This window comes from Rosa rugosa, chromosome 5, assembly GCF_958449725.1.
Source record: "Rosa rugosa chromosome 5, drRosRugo1.1, whole genome shotgun sequence".
Taxonomy (NCBI): Eukaryota; Viridiplantae; Streptophyta; class Magnoliopsida; order Rosales; family Rosaceae; genus Rosa; species Rosa rugosa.
Window position 1 is genome coordinate 9,620,475 of NC_084824.1, and position 14,555 is coordinate 9,635,029.

The following is a 14,555-nucleotide window of genomic DNA, read 5'->3' on the forward strand; positions in this document are numbered from 1 at the left end:
TGCGCGGCTAGTCCGAAGCCACCTTGAAACTAATATTACCTCCAGACCATTTCTTCTTCTGCAAGTCTTCTTCATCATCCGAACCGGACCACCCCAGGATAACCCATCAGCTACTACCCAGCTTGAACTCGACCCACAAACTCCCATTGCGGCCACGGTGTGACAGTGAACTCGGGCTAGTGGCGACGGTGGCGGTACGGCTGTATGGTTGGCGGCGGCGCCGCCATTCGTGGCGACCTTGGAAGACGGGTAGACTATGTCTGTCATTTTGGAGGATGAAATTGAAATTGGGATTGGGATTAGGATTAATCAAGCAAATGTTGGGAATGTTCCGGTCATGAATGGGAGCAATCAACAACTTTTGTTGAGGGTAAAGGAAGAGGAAAGAAGAAAATCCAGTTCCATCGAAAACCCAGCAATCCAATTTTTCAATTGACGAAGAATTTAGTATGGATTTCAAAAATTGAGATGAATATGGGGAAAGTTCAAGGATTAAATTGGTGGTTCTGATTTTGGTATTTGGATTAGGACTGTGGAGGTCGCATGTGAGCCCCGGAAAAATTTATCGAGCTTAAGTGAAATAGTTCGATAATTTACTTATCGATTTCGATAAAAGTTAAAGTACTCGAGAATATTTTCAGAAAATTTTGTGAAGTGAAATCCTCAATTTAGAAGTTGGATAATGAAGTACACGTCACGACGAGTTCGTGGAAATTTTCGGACACCCGAAGTGTTTATAATGAATTTCCGAAGTTTGGAAATTATGGAAATTCATTTAAATAAAAAGAAATCTCCGCAGTGCAATCTTGGCCATCCATCCACCCACCGCTTGATCGTGGCCGTTCACTGTTAATTGGACAAATTTATATAAAGGTATTTGATCAGATGGAAGATCCAGAATGATCGAGAGAGAGAGAGAGCTGGGAGCTATCTGACCCGACACCTCAACCCGGTCGGCGCTCCACCGTCAGGCCACCTCCGGCCGGAGCACGAACACCATCGACTTCGTCTCGTCTTCGCCGTCACGACTGTGGTCTTCGATCGCCCATGCACCGGACGAGGAGGGAGAAACGACAGTGAGAAGATCTGACTGCTCCGGCGAAGTTCAGCCATTTCCGGCCACCGTCTGGGCCACATTCGGTATAGAAATTCCTCCTCTCGCCTTTCTCTACACGTTAGGTTAATTAGTCTTTGAAATTGATGGAGTTTTGCTGGTTTTGTTTCTGGGTTCATCTCGGTTCCGGCGTTGTTCTTCGACGCCGGCGATTTCTCTGGCTTTTCTTGGTTCGTTCTGGCTTCGCTGCTCCGGTTGATGAAGGCTGACAACGATTTGGAACTGGGTTTAGGAACTCGCTGAGTTGTGGGCATCGAATCAACAGCTTGTCATCGGCTTTGTCCCGGAGAACCGAGTTTGAGCACCGAAGCAACAGTTTACGAATCAAAGCTCTCAAAGGTATAATGCAGAACCTCGAATCAAAGTTATGTTCTCTGAAAGTTGTTGGAATTTTGAGTGTATGGGAAATTGAAAGCTTCTCAATTATGTGTTGATGAATCTGCTACTGGTATCGAAACTTTGGATTGGGATTGATTGCTGTGTTGTATGCTCATTGTGAAATGGTTGACCGGTGATGCATGAGTTAAGTGTATTGTGTTGACTATGAGATGTTGTTTGCATGTGCAGAGTGGGTTGGTAGTGACTTAATTTGAATTGATGTGTGGTTTGGTGATTTGGGATTGTTTCTGGTTTTGTAAGTTAAAGTCTTTTTAGTGTTGCTAAGGCAGGTTAATCGAAATGATTGGGAAAAGTTTGAGAAATGGTCAAGTTATGAAGCTTGGGTGTCCTTAGTAATTTTGAGTATACCTTGTATGAAAATTTGGAAGTAGGGGCGTCCATAGTAATTCTATCAGAATTATTATCCGACGAAATTTGAGTTAGAAATAAAGTTGAGTGTTAAAGTGATAATAAGTAGAGGGAAAAGAAATTAATATATATTGGGTGGCCTTAGTAAATCGGGTGCACTCAATATATTTTTGGTCGATAACGTAACTTCAAGTCAGTGTTCGATAATTTAGGTAAGTATCGAGTCTACCTCGATTGGTCAAACATGGTCAAAGTGGTCAACCCTTGGTCAACTCCTGGTCAAACCAGGAAAATTTGGTTTGGACGATATATTAATCGTCGAGATTTCGTTTAACTGTTCAAAAGTTATTAACTATCGAAATGTTGGAATCTAGGACTCCAGTTACCCGAGGAACAGAAGGTTCGCAACTCTCGGAGTACGTGAGAGAAAGCATCGGAATTCAGGTAGGGATTCAGGACTCTCCTCGGTTGGTGATTTTCTTTTATATTTTTATTAATGTAATGCATGTTAAGTAGTATGGTTTGGTTAAGTTCAAATGCGACGCATACTAACCAAATCGTGAGAAATGTGTGATGGCTTGAGAGCGAATGGTGGCTCTGACTTCCTTGGGTTCGATCTCCAAAACCTCCGGAGGGTTAGTTACGCCGGTCGTCCGGGTATTCCGATCGTAATGACAGGCTCGTTACGTGTGCGTAGCTAGGTAGCGGACGCTCTCGCTACGCTTACCTGGTGATGAAGTAAATTGAGGTAAGGTCGTGTAGTGGGTCTATGGGACTGGCCATCTGGTAAGATTCAGCGCGCGTATTCAATTTTGTATCATGCATCGATTTTCGAGTTAAAAAACATTCTTATAAAGTTTGTCGTTCTTTTAAATACTTTGTTTAAGCATGTTTTCATACTGGAGCTCCAAAAATCTATTTGTCGGTTTCAAGCCTAGTCGAGTTAGAGTTCCTGTTGAGCAGCGAGGACGAAAGCTCACCCCTACAACAGTGTGAATGCAGGTACTGTGCACTGGTGACGGAACAGTAGCGGACGGAGCTGGGTGTGCGGAACAAGTTCGGTAAATCTTTGTTTGGTTTCCAATCTGAATTCTACTTCGCAATCTTCGTGTTCAGGACTTGTTGAAATCTAGTCTCGTGTCAAAATGAGTTGAATTCTTTTCATAGGGATTCGTACCTCATGCTAGCTTTTATCCAAGTTCTGGACGGATGAGATAGGTTTTAACAAATTCAAGTTTTTCACCTCAAAAGTATTTGTAGCTTCCGCTGTGTTTCTACAAAAAGTTTTTCAAATGAAATGCCTAGCGATCTTTAGAATGTAAATCGAGCGTTTGGTTTATGTTTTAGAGATTCGCGGCACTGTGACGTGCTTAAGCTGGTGAGGTGCAGTTTGGGGCGTTATATCGCAAATGAATCGTAATGGAAAGGTTTTTAATTAGCTCACTGGACTGAGCTAATTATAACGAATTGAAGGGCAGAGAGGGAGAAGATTCGATTGGGGAAGTGAAATTAGGGCTTCAATTTCAGATAGGAAGATTGAATTGCAGAGAAGGACGGAGAGAGAGGCGATGGATGCATACACATCTGAGCATCCGGCGGTAGTGGATGTTGGACTAGCTACGCAGAGTAGAAGAGAGGATTGAAAAACATGGGGTGACATGATGACACCCTCAAACTTCAGGGGGTAAATTGAAATTAATCCTAAAAAAATTCATTTGAGGTTTCGGTGTTCTGTCAATTGAAATACATTCTAAAAATGATACTCTATGATCAGTAAGCTTATAGTATAAGAGAAATTCAAGAAAAAATAGTGTTGTAAAAGTTTCTTTTTTGGGATTTTGACCCCATTGTACCAAAAAAAAAAAAAATTGTTTAACATTTACTTGTTTGTCCTTTATCATTTGATAAACTTAAATTAGAGGTATAATTTTGAGAAAAAGAAGATTCCATTAATAATCTACAAAGCCAAAACTATACATACATAACATTCTTAAGCTTGAGCTCTAATATCAAGGACGAAATAAATACCTCAATTAGAGGTATAATGTGCGATACACTAAAATTTGATGCATGGATGCAGTCGGAGTACTAAAACTGTTCGATATGTACTTTACAAAGGTCCAATAAAAAAAAAATCTTGGTGCTAAGAGAATCAATTATGTAGGTTCTCAGTACGATATTGTAATGTTTTTAATTCTTAACATCTATAGTTGATCTAAGAGAGATTTATATAAAAAGTAGGTGTACTGACAAATATATATATATTTGTTATATATATATATATATATATATATATATATATATATATATATATATATATATTCATGAATCATAAGAATCATAACTAAAAAATAACTAAAAATTCGTTCACATACTCAATGAATATTTATTACTCAGTTGTGCTCAAATGTCATTAAATTCAAAGATGGAGAATAATGAAGAAAATAAATAAGATCTAATTACTGTATCATTCTCAACCTTATGATTTAGATTCAATGATAGTTGGACAACTGAACATAAAATTAACCGAGTATGTGACCATGTCTCTAATCTATGTACATTCATGGATGAATATGATTGAAAGTCGAATATATACGCAACCCATTTGTCAACCATCTATAGACAAGTTAAACTATGCAACGTGTTTGGCATGTAGGCTGTAGATATAAAAGTTATAAACCGAAATAATACAAAACCCACCTCCACAAATGGATAGCGACCTTTTCCCTTATATTCTGCTTAAAGTTGCGACCTAAATTCATATCTTAGGGTTTGCTACATTCTTTGATGCTCACAAGACCATTTAAACTTTTAAAGTAATTTCTTCATTGCTTGTTTTAGAGAATATGGGCAAGTTTATTCTGGTAGCTGTTTCAGTACTACTAGCTATAATTATTGGGTTGGGTGAGAGCTTTCAATTCCAGGAGACGGACTTGGAATCTGAAGAGTCTGTACGTGGGACTTGTACGAGAGGTGGAGGAGCCACCACACAACTTCACATAACCTTGAAGAGAAGCGGATGCGTTTCAACATCTTCAAGGAGAACGTAAAGCACGTGCACAAGGTGAACCAGATGAGTAGGCCTTACAAGCTCAAGCTGAACAAGTTTGCGGACATGACCAACCGCGAGTTTGTGAACTCCGGATATGCTAACTCAAAGGTTAGCCACTACCGGTCGTTGCATGGCATCCGGAGGATAACCGGCTTCACGCATGATCAGACTGACAATCTTCCTCAAAGTGTTGACTGGAGGAAGAATGGAGCCGTCACCGGAGTTAAAGACCAAGGACAATGCGGTAAGTCTTCTACTCTTCTATGAAAGCATAACTACACAGTCTACACTCACCAAATTTTATTACCAAATAATGTGACAGACTGATTATTGTAATTCTTTTATTTAGGAGTTTCAGGATTAGGGTTTCTAACGTAAATTCTTTCTAACAATTATATGATTGTTGGTGTTATAGTTAGCTACTGGGCATTTTCAACTGTAGTGGCAGTGGAGGGCCTCAACAAAATTAAAACGAACCAGCTCGTCTCTTTATCCGAGCAGGAGCTTGTTGACTGCAATAGAGATAACGAAGGGTGTAGTGGCGGATTGATGGACAACGCATTTGATTTCATAAAGAAAACTGGTGGAATCACAAGAGAGCAGAACTACCCTTACAAAGCCGTTGATGAGTCTTGTGACTCATCCAGGGTAAACTATTAATTAGTTACCAAATTCTTTTTTATCAATCATCATATTATTATTCTATCATCACCTCAGTTGATTACTTTATCTTCATGTTTGCAGATGATGAATGCTCCTCTGGTGGTAATTGATGGGTACGAAAATGTACCAGAAAATAACGAGAATGCCTTGATGAAAGCCGTGGCGAACCAACCTGTATCGGTTGCAATTGATGCTGATGGTAGAGATTTTCAGTTCTACAGAGAGGTATAATTAAATATACAAAAATCAGTCTAAACAAGAAGCTTTCTATAAATATTTAATTATGTATGATTTCACTTGGTTATTGCAGGGTGTGTTCACCGGGCCTTGTGGAACTGAGATGAACCATGGTGTGGCAGTCGTTGGGTATGGAGCAACTCAAGATGGAACCAAGTACTGGATTGTGAAGAACTCATGGGGAACTGAATGGGGAGAGAAGGGTTTCATAAGGATGCAACGTGGAGTTGAAGCAGAAGACGGGCTGTGTGGAATTGCTAAGGAGGCCTCCTACGGTCCTACCCCATGAAATCGTCCCGCTTAAACAACACCATCAAAGGATCCAAAACCTCTTTCAAAGATGAACTCTAGACCCTCTATCTTATGTTCCTTGTTGCCAAGTTAATTAGTTACAGGGGAGCTAGCTCTCTCATAAAGTAAGAAGCAATAGTTCTTAGTTGCTAGCTCATGAGTGGTAGTGTACAAGTAGTGATCGAGTTTGTAAGAAATTTATGTTTCTAGCTAGCTAGGTGAAGTCAAATAAATGTCTGTCGACCCTAATTATAAGATGCAATAAAGGGTTGCGAGTTTAATGAAGGTAGATATGTACTGATAATAGAATTATTGAATTAACAAAATGGTGTTTCTTTGCCTCCTTCGTTCTTTGTTGATACTTGATAGCTATGCAAGAGATAGGGATGGTATATTGGCGTCGAGCCATCGAAGGCGGGGTAGGATGGGGTTTGCTCTCCCATCTCCATCTCACTGGAATTCTCTATTCTCATTTTTATACATGCCGTTTTATATTTTTAGATAACGAAGACTCTATTCTCTTCGAGAAATTTAGGATAATTATTTATGTGAAATCATCATCATATAAGAGGTTTAAAAAAAAATTTACATATTGTATAATCACAAATGTATAGTGTGTTAATAACAACGTACACAAAATATTGAGGAAATGAATCCCATATGATCTGAAGTCTTATGATTTGGAGTCTTCATTATTGGGATCTTCTGTATCATCACAAGTTAATTAAGAGATTTGTATTACTATAGTTAGTCCTATAATTATGGATAGAATTAGCATGCTTGTTGTATAAAATGTTGTAAATCATTCTGAATGAATTGAAGTTATTACATATTATTCACACTATCAAATCTCTTTATGGTATCAGAGCAATCGCTCTTGAGAACCTAGAAATCTACACACACACAAAAAAAAATACCTCATGGCTGGTGACGAAGAACAACAGGTCATTAAACACAAGAAAGACCAGAACTCTTCCAAGACCTCAGAACCATGGGAGAATTCCAATGATGGCCACCTGCTACTAGAGAAGTTGAATTCGATCAAACAGCTTTCAGCCAATCTTGTTGGTAACATTCCTAACTATGAGGAGCTCTCGGGTAAAGCATTTGCCCTCTCACAAGATAATAAAGATGTAACATGGATCCTAGACAGTGGGGCTAGTGACCACATAGTTTGTAATTCGGCTTTCCTCACATCTTTTCAACCTGTGCACAATCGTACAGTGAAGTTGCCCGATGGTACCACATTACATGTTTCTCACATTGGGACAGTGTCATTTTCTTCACACTTTGTCCTTCACAATGTTCTATGTGTCCCATTTTTTTACCTAAATCTCATCTCCATCAGCAAACTTGCATTTGATTCCTTTTATATCACCATATTTCTTAAACAAGTTTGTTTCATATAGGACCTTCAATCGGGGAGGATGATTGGGACGGGAACTGAAAGTGAGGGACTCTACTGTCTCAATCTGCCAAAGAAAGGAACGTGCAATGTGGTGACCACTAAAACACATGACCTATGGCATCAAAGGCTCGGACATCCATCTAGCAAAGTGTCTTCATTTTTTCCTTTTTTGCAAAATAAATCTTGCAATGCAAGTCCTTGTTCCATTTGCCCTTTAGCTAAACAAACTAGAAGACTTTTTCCATTGAGTGTTTCTTCTAGTAATTCTTGTTTTGATTTGATTCATGTGGACATATGGGGTGGCTACCACGTCCCATCTCTTTCTGGGGCACAATATTTCTTAACCATAGTTGATGATCACTCTAGAAGCACTTGGGTTTATGTTAACGTTAGTGATCCGTGGGGATCTCTAGTTAGCTATAAATAAAGAGAGAGAGAGAGAGAGAGAGTTGACACAAGATGTATAGTGGTTCGCCTCCGCATGAGCGGGAGACTACGTCCACTTGAAAGCTATACTAGTGTGTCGAGCCTTGCGGCCTAACAAGATTACAAGAGATGTCATGAATCTCTTGAGTTGTGGGAGGAGGCATTCCCTTTATAGATCAAGGAAGCCATCTCCTTTACTTATTCTTCGATGTGGGACAAGGAAAGTTACTATTCTAGTCTATTTAACATGTAGAAAGCTATGTTGTGGTGGCATCTTGGCAAGGGCGGGAAGGTGGCTTCCCGGTGGCGGAATTGTGACTTCCGGATACCGCCGCGTAGCCTGAACATAGGGCTACACGATGCATGTCTCGGTTGGGCCTTGCCATGTCTTGTGGATGTCCCAAAGTGGGTGTTACTTATGCTTGGTGACGTAGTAAATACTCCATATTATTGGAGGTATGTACAGTTTATCTCATGCATCACAAGTCAGAAACACGAGCCCTACTCATTCACTTTGTCAACTTAGTTGAGAATCAATTTGGCAAAAGAGTAAAAATTGTTAGGAGTGACAATGATCCAGAATTTAAATGCACACAATTTTACTCTTCAAATGGTATTTTACATCAGACCAGTTGCATCAACACGCCCCAACATAATGGCGTCGCTGAGCGCAAACACAGGCACTTGTTGAACGTTGCTCGTGCACTTCTCTTTCAATCAAACTTGCCTAAACCATTTTGGGGGGATGCCATACTCACCGCTGCCTATCTAATAAATAGGACACCGACACCACTTTTGCAAGGTAAAACACCTTTTGAAACGTTATTTCACAAATCACCAAACTACTCTCATTTGCATGTTTTTGGTTGTCGTTGCTTTGTGTCTACTCATCCACTCCGGCCCAGCAAGTTTGATCCACGCTCTACTGAGTGTATCTTCCTTGGTTACCCTCATGGTCAAAAGGGATATAAAGTCTATAGCCTGAAAGATAAGAAAATGTTAGTCTCACGAGATGTCATCTTCTTTGAAACCGAGTTTCCTTATCAATCCAAACTCTCCACATCTTCGCCTTCTGTCAGTTCTCCAACACCTCCTCAACTCTTTCCTTCTTTATCTACCTCACCTCACATTGATGACGATCAATTCTTCTCAAATCCCTCAGATCAAATCTTGATTCTAATCCCACAACTTCCGCTGATATTAATCCCACAAATCACTCGGAATCAAATCTTGATTCTAATCCCACAACTTCCACTGATATTAATCCCATAAATCACTCGGAATCAAATCTTGATTCTAATCCCACAACTTCCGCTAATATCAATCCCACAAATCACTCGGATTCAAATATTCCACCATCTCATTTTCCAAATACGTCACCACCAGACTTATCTGTATCCCAAGATGCAATACCTCATTCTTCATTGCCACAACCACGAAGATCATCACGGCCAACTAGAACTCCAACCACATTGCAAGGCTTTCATATTGAGGCAGCCTTTCCTTCACGTACTGCACCATCATCTTCCACGAGCGAGGTTACTCATCCAGGTACCCCTCATTCTATTGCTCATGTTTTATCCTATGATAGACTCTCTCCTACACATAAAGCTTTCACTGTTAACATTACACTCGAAAAGGAACCTAGATCTTTCTCTCAGGCTGTCCTTGAACCACGATGGAGAGAAGCTATGGACAAAGAGATTCAAGCTCTTCAAGAAAACAAGACATGGAGTTTGGTGTCTCTCCCCCCTGACAAGAATCCAATCGGTTGCAAGTGGGTTTACAAGATCAAACACAACCCAGATGGCACAGTAGAGAGGTATAAAGCTCGTTTGGTTGCAAAAGGTTATAGTCAAGTTGTAGGGATTGATTACCGCGAGACTTTTGCTCCGGTGGCCAAACTAACAACAGTTCGAGTGTTACTCAGCCTTGCAACTCTTCAAGGTTGGCATCTTCATCAACTAGATGTCAACAATGCTTTCCTTAACGGTGACCTCTATGAAGATGTGTACATGAAGTTGCCTCCTGGTTTCGGACGAAAGGGGGAGAATAGAGTTTGCAAGTTACACAAATCATTGTATGGCCTCAAGCAAGCGTCGAGGCAATGGTTTTTGAAACTTTCTGGTGCTCTCAAGACTGCCGGATTCAATCAGTCTTGGTCTGATTACTCACTCTTCGTCCGACACACTCAAGGTAGATTCACAGCCTTGCTAGTCTATGTTGACGATGTTATACTGGCAGGAAACAACTTACAAGACATCATTGAGACAAAGCACTTCCTTGCAAGTCATTTCAAGCTCAAAGATATGGGTCAGTTAAGGTACTTCATTGGAATAGAGGTGGCAAGGTCCAAGCAAGGCATTGTTTTATGCCAACGAAAGTATGCATTAGAGGTCCTTGAAGATGCAGGCTTCCTAGGCGCTAAACCATCTCGATTCCCAATTGATCAGAACTTGGTGCTAACGCAAGGTGAAGGAGTCGTTTTAAAGGATGCCTCTCAGTATCGCAGATTAGTTGGAAGGCTCATATACCTCACAATCACGAGACCAGACCTCGTGTATGTTGTACATATCCTAAGTCAATTTATGGATAACCCTAGACAACCTCATCTAGATGCAGCTCACAAAGTGTTGGGATATGTTAAGCAGACACCAGGACAAGGAATACTTTTGCCTTCCACTGGACAATTGGAGATCAAGGCGTATTGTGATGCAGACTAGGCACGTTGCAAGGACACAAGAAGATCAACTACTGGCTACTGTATTTTCTTAGGCAACGCACCCATCTCATGGAAAACAAAGAAGCAAGGAACAATGTCTCGTTCTAGTGCAGAAGCGGAGTACAGATCTATGGCAACAACATGCTGTGAGATTACGTGGCTTCGAAGTTTATTAAGAGATTTGAATGTTAAACATGCACATGCAGTTAAATTGTTCTGTGATAATCAGGCTGCCATTCATATAGCATCAAATCCCGTCTTCCACGAACGCACAAAGCATATTGAGATAGATTGCCATGTTGTGCGGGAAAAAGTACAGAGGGGGCTAGTCAAAACCATGCATATTCGAACAAAGGAACAACCAGCTGACTTGTTCACCAAGCCGCTGGGTTCGAAGCAATTTTCAGCACTATTGAGCAAGTTGGGTGTAATTAACATACACTCCAACTTGAGGGGGAGTATTGAGGAAATGAATCCCATATGATCTGAAGTTTATGATTTGGAGTCTTCATTATTGGGATCTTCTGTATCATCACAAGTTAATTAAGAGATTTGTATTACTATAGTTAGTCCTATAATTATTGATAGAATTAGCATGCTTGTTGTATAAAATGTTGTAAATCATTCTGAATGAATTGAAGTTATTACATATTATTCACACTATCAAATCTCTTTACAAAATGTTCAATATTTTTGTATTAAATGAGAATGGAGAATGGGTGATGACTTGAACCACCCTCCATCACCGACCCAATGAAAATCTCTCATCCGTTGGCTCACCCTTGATTTTTTTTTCTTCCCAAATCGTGCACATTCGAAACATCATTCAATCTTTCATAACAAATTGTTTGCTGGCATTGTTTATGTTCTTTCTTTCTTTTTGGATGACAATTCACATAAATAGAGTCTCGTCTTTTAGAATGATACTCCACACAGATAGTCATCCTAAAAACAAGACCGAGCAGCCGTACAAGTGCCTTTCCTGAGCTCTCTCGTACCAAATATGTAATCTACTCCTTGATTAAGTAAAGTTTTCATTGGGTTTGCAAACAAATTCGATTAGATTAACCTGTGACCTTGATCAGCTCAAAAGGACTTCACACCTCTGCACGCGTGCCACAGTTTCCATTAGACCATGGTGGGTGACCAAATCTTTGACCAGTTAAACTTCGTCAATAACTAAAACTCAAATTAAGTATTAACAAGACAAAATATCCAAGTAGGCCATTAACTAAATTCATTTCTCTCAAAAAATTTCAGAAAAAATACTATCGGTAACCACAAAACCGTAGTTGGGAAAATACTATTCAACTTCAGCCCAGAAAAACAGAAAATACTATTCAACCATATTTGGGAAAAAGACAGAATCCCGTTCATGCAAACCTTTTCTATATAGATTTAGCCCGTCCACTTTTGCTGTTTTGCTGTTAAGTACATTTAATATTGCCAGTACAAATAATTATCTTCAGTTGTATTTAATATTTTCCATACATATTTAATTTCATATAATATTTTACCACTTCAAACCATATAGTATTCACTTTGATAAACGCATGAGATGACTACAAAAAAGTCCACAAATGATAATTATACACAAAATCATATATAAATATATTATCGAATTTCATGATTAACTCGTATCCTTAATCAAGTTGGAAATTTTACAATATGTTAACATATGACATACATTTAAAAAAAAAAAAAAACATATGACATACATAATTACCACTTTTAAGACTTAGTTACACAAATGAGAACATACTACACTTACTATTTTTAGGAATAATCATTCAAATGAGAACATACTTTACTATAATAAAAATCTTATTTAATGAGGATTTTCTTTTAATTATCATATGAATCCTCAAAGTGGTAAATATTACATGAAATATGACATGTATAAGAAATGTTAATGAACCGTACCTTTACCCAATCAAGTTGAATTTCTCACCTGAAGTTAGAGACGATAGAAATCTTCAGAGCTGATGAGAATATTACAATATGTGTTCTTTCTGAGTAAGGAGGAGCAAAAAACAACAGCTCAATTCGATGGAATATGATTTAGCTTGCTTTCATATTCCTCATCAGCATATATTGCAAACAATACATCACGTAAATAGAGTCATTAGTACATAGCAAGTTAACCCAGTGACAAAGAACATGAAGAACAACCTCAAAATCAAAGAATAAATATCACAACATCGCATTCAATCCAAAACAAAGCAACTGTATTCCTCAAGTTAACCATATTGCATAAATAAAACCGCTTTCAATTGAGAAGCAGCAACAGAATTCGAAAACCAGAAATTGAACAAACATAGAATCAGTTACTTTACCAATCCATGATGCAAGCAATAGAAACCCTAAACAGATTGTGACCCAAACCTCCCCCGATCAAGTACTGGACCCTGAATTAAATACGCATAAGAAAATCCAGAAAAGACTTCGATTGACACAGCCGAGCAAAATCCGAATGTACAAAGAATACCATAAATTCATACCAGAACACCTTCATGTCGATATTCAAACCTCCAATGGCAAACTCCACCCTAGCGATAGACCTCTATCTCCCTTCTTTATCTCGGCTCCTCTTAGCCTCTCTTTGTCGGGGGAAACAACGAAGATGCATAACGAAAGACAAGAGAACAGAGCTTTCTCTATCACTCTATGAAAACGAAACTATAATTAGAGAATTGTTATTGTTTTTTTTTCCTAGCGAAACGTTAATTTTATGCTTATGGGCTTCAATTTTCATATGAAACTATAAACATATGGGTTCAGAAAATTTGATTGCACAAATGAAGAAAAGTAAACATCAGAACTAGTATAAAGCTAGGAGAATGAAATTCACACTTGATGAGCACATTTTATATCATGTTAATATCTTTTTTTTTTTTTTTGAAAGAAATGTAGATTTTATTAACTCATGCTAAGATGGTCATTACATATCATTCTGCTGCATTCGACTAGACAGATCAAGAAGTTATAGTAAGAGAACTACTGTGATACATAGAAACAGACCACCTATATTCGAACTAACCGCTCACTTATTTAAAAGCGAGCATATAAACTATGGAGAAGAGCAAGACATAGTAAATAGGCCCCTACCACATCTATCTATATTTTTTCCTCGCCCTTCAAGCTAGGGCTAGGAGATTTTGTCGGGCACAATTGCTTCCCGTTCCATAGAGAGACTAGGCCTAGCTAACAACATAGTGAAGCGGACCCCACAGCTGTCCAAACTTCTGAAGGCTCGAATGGACTTGGATGCTTCTTTAATGAAGAGCCCAGGCCTAGTACTTGCTTCCTTCATCTTCCTTTTCTGGCCCATAGTAACACATAAGAGCCCATTTCCAAGAGCCACAAGCATAGGTCCAATAGTTTGACCTACCCAAATAAGGTCCAAACCCAATCTCACTAAGGCAGCAGCATCGCTGCCACAGTCCTCGACATCATCGTCGTCGGCAATCACCACGTCAGTCGCATGGGGCATTGGATCACTGCCAAAAAACCGCCCAGTCCCCTGACACCACCAAGCAACCATCAACGTAATTGATTTGGACACCTATCGTGTCTCCATCAGCTCTGATTTCTCCGGCACCCAAGCTTTTGGAAACCAGCCATCGACGATCAGTCCAGCATCACCGCTCTTCACTTGCTTCATTATGAGCCCAGCTGCAGGCACGGTTTCGCCGCAGCACTCTAGCAGTGCGCATCTATTGGATTCAAAAGATCCTAGTCCAATTCTCTTATGCGCCGAAGTACCAAGCCTCAGGCCTCCACCGCTGACTAGTTGCCTACCAGCCCAAAAAATCCGAGTGAGAGGATCAAGGGAAGGGTAGAAATTCCCTAAGATTGGAATTTGATCAAAGCCGCTGTGCTCATGTACTGTGGA

General features: G+C 39.5%; 1 pseudogene; it reads left to right on the forward strand.

Annotated features, from left to right (window-relative positions):
• The first annotated feature begins 910 nt into the window (after window positions 1–910).
• Window positions 911–6,445, forward strand: LOC133707749 (vignain-like; annotated as a pseudogene).
• The last annotated feature ends 8,110 nt before the right edge of the window (window positions 6,446–14,555 follow it).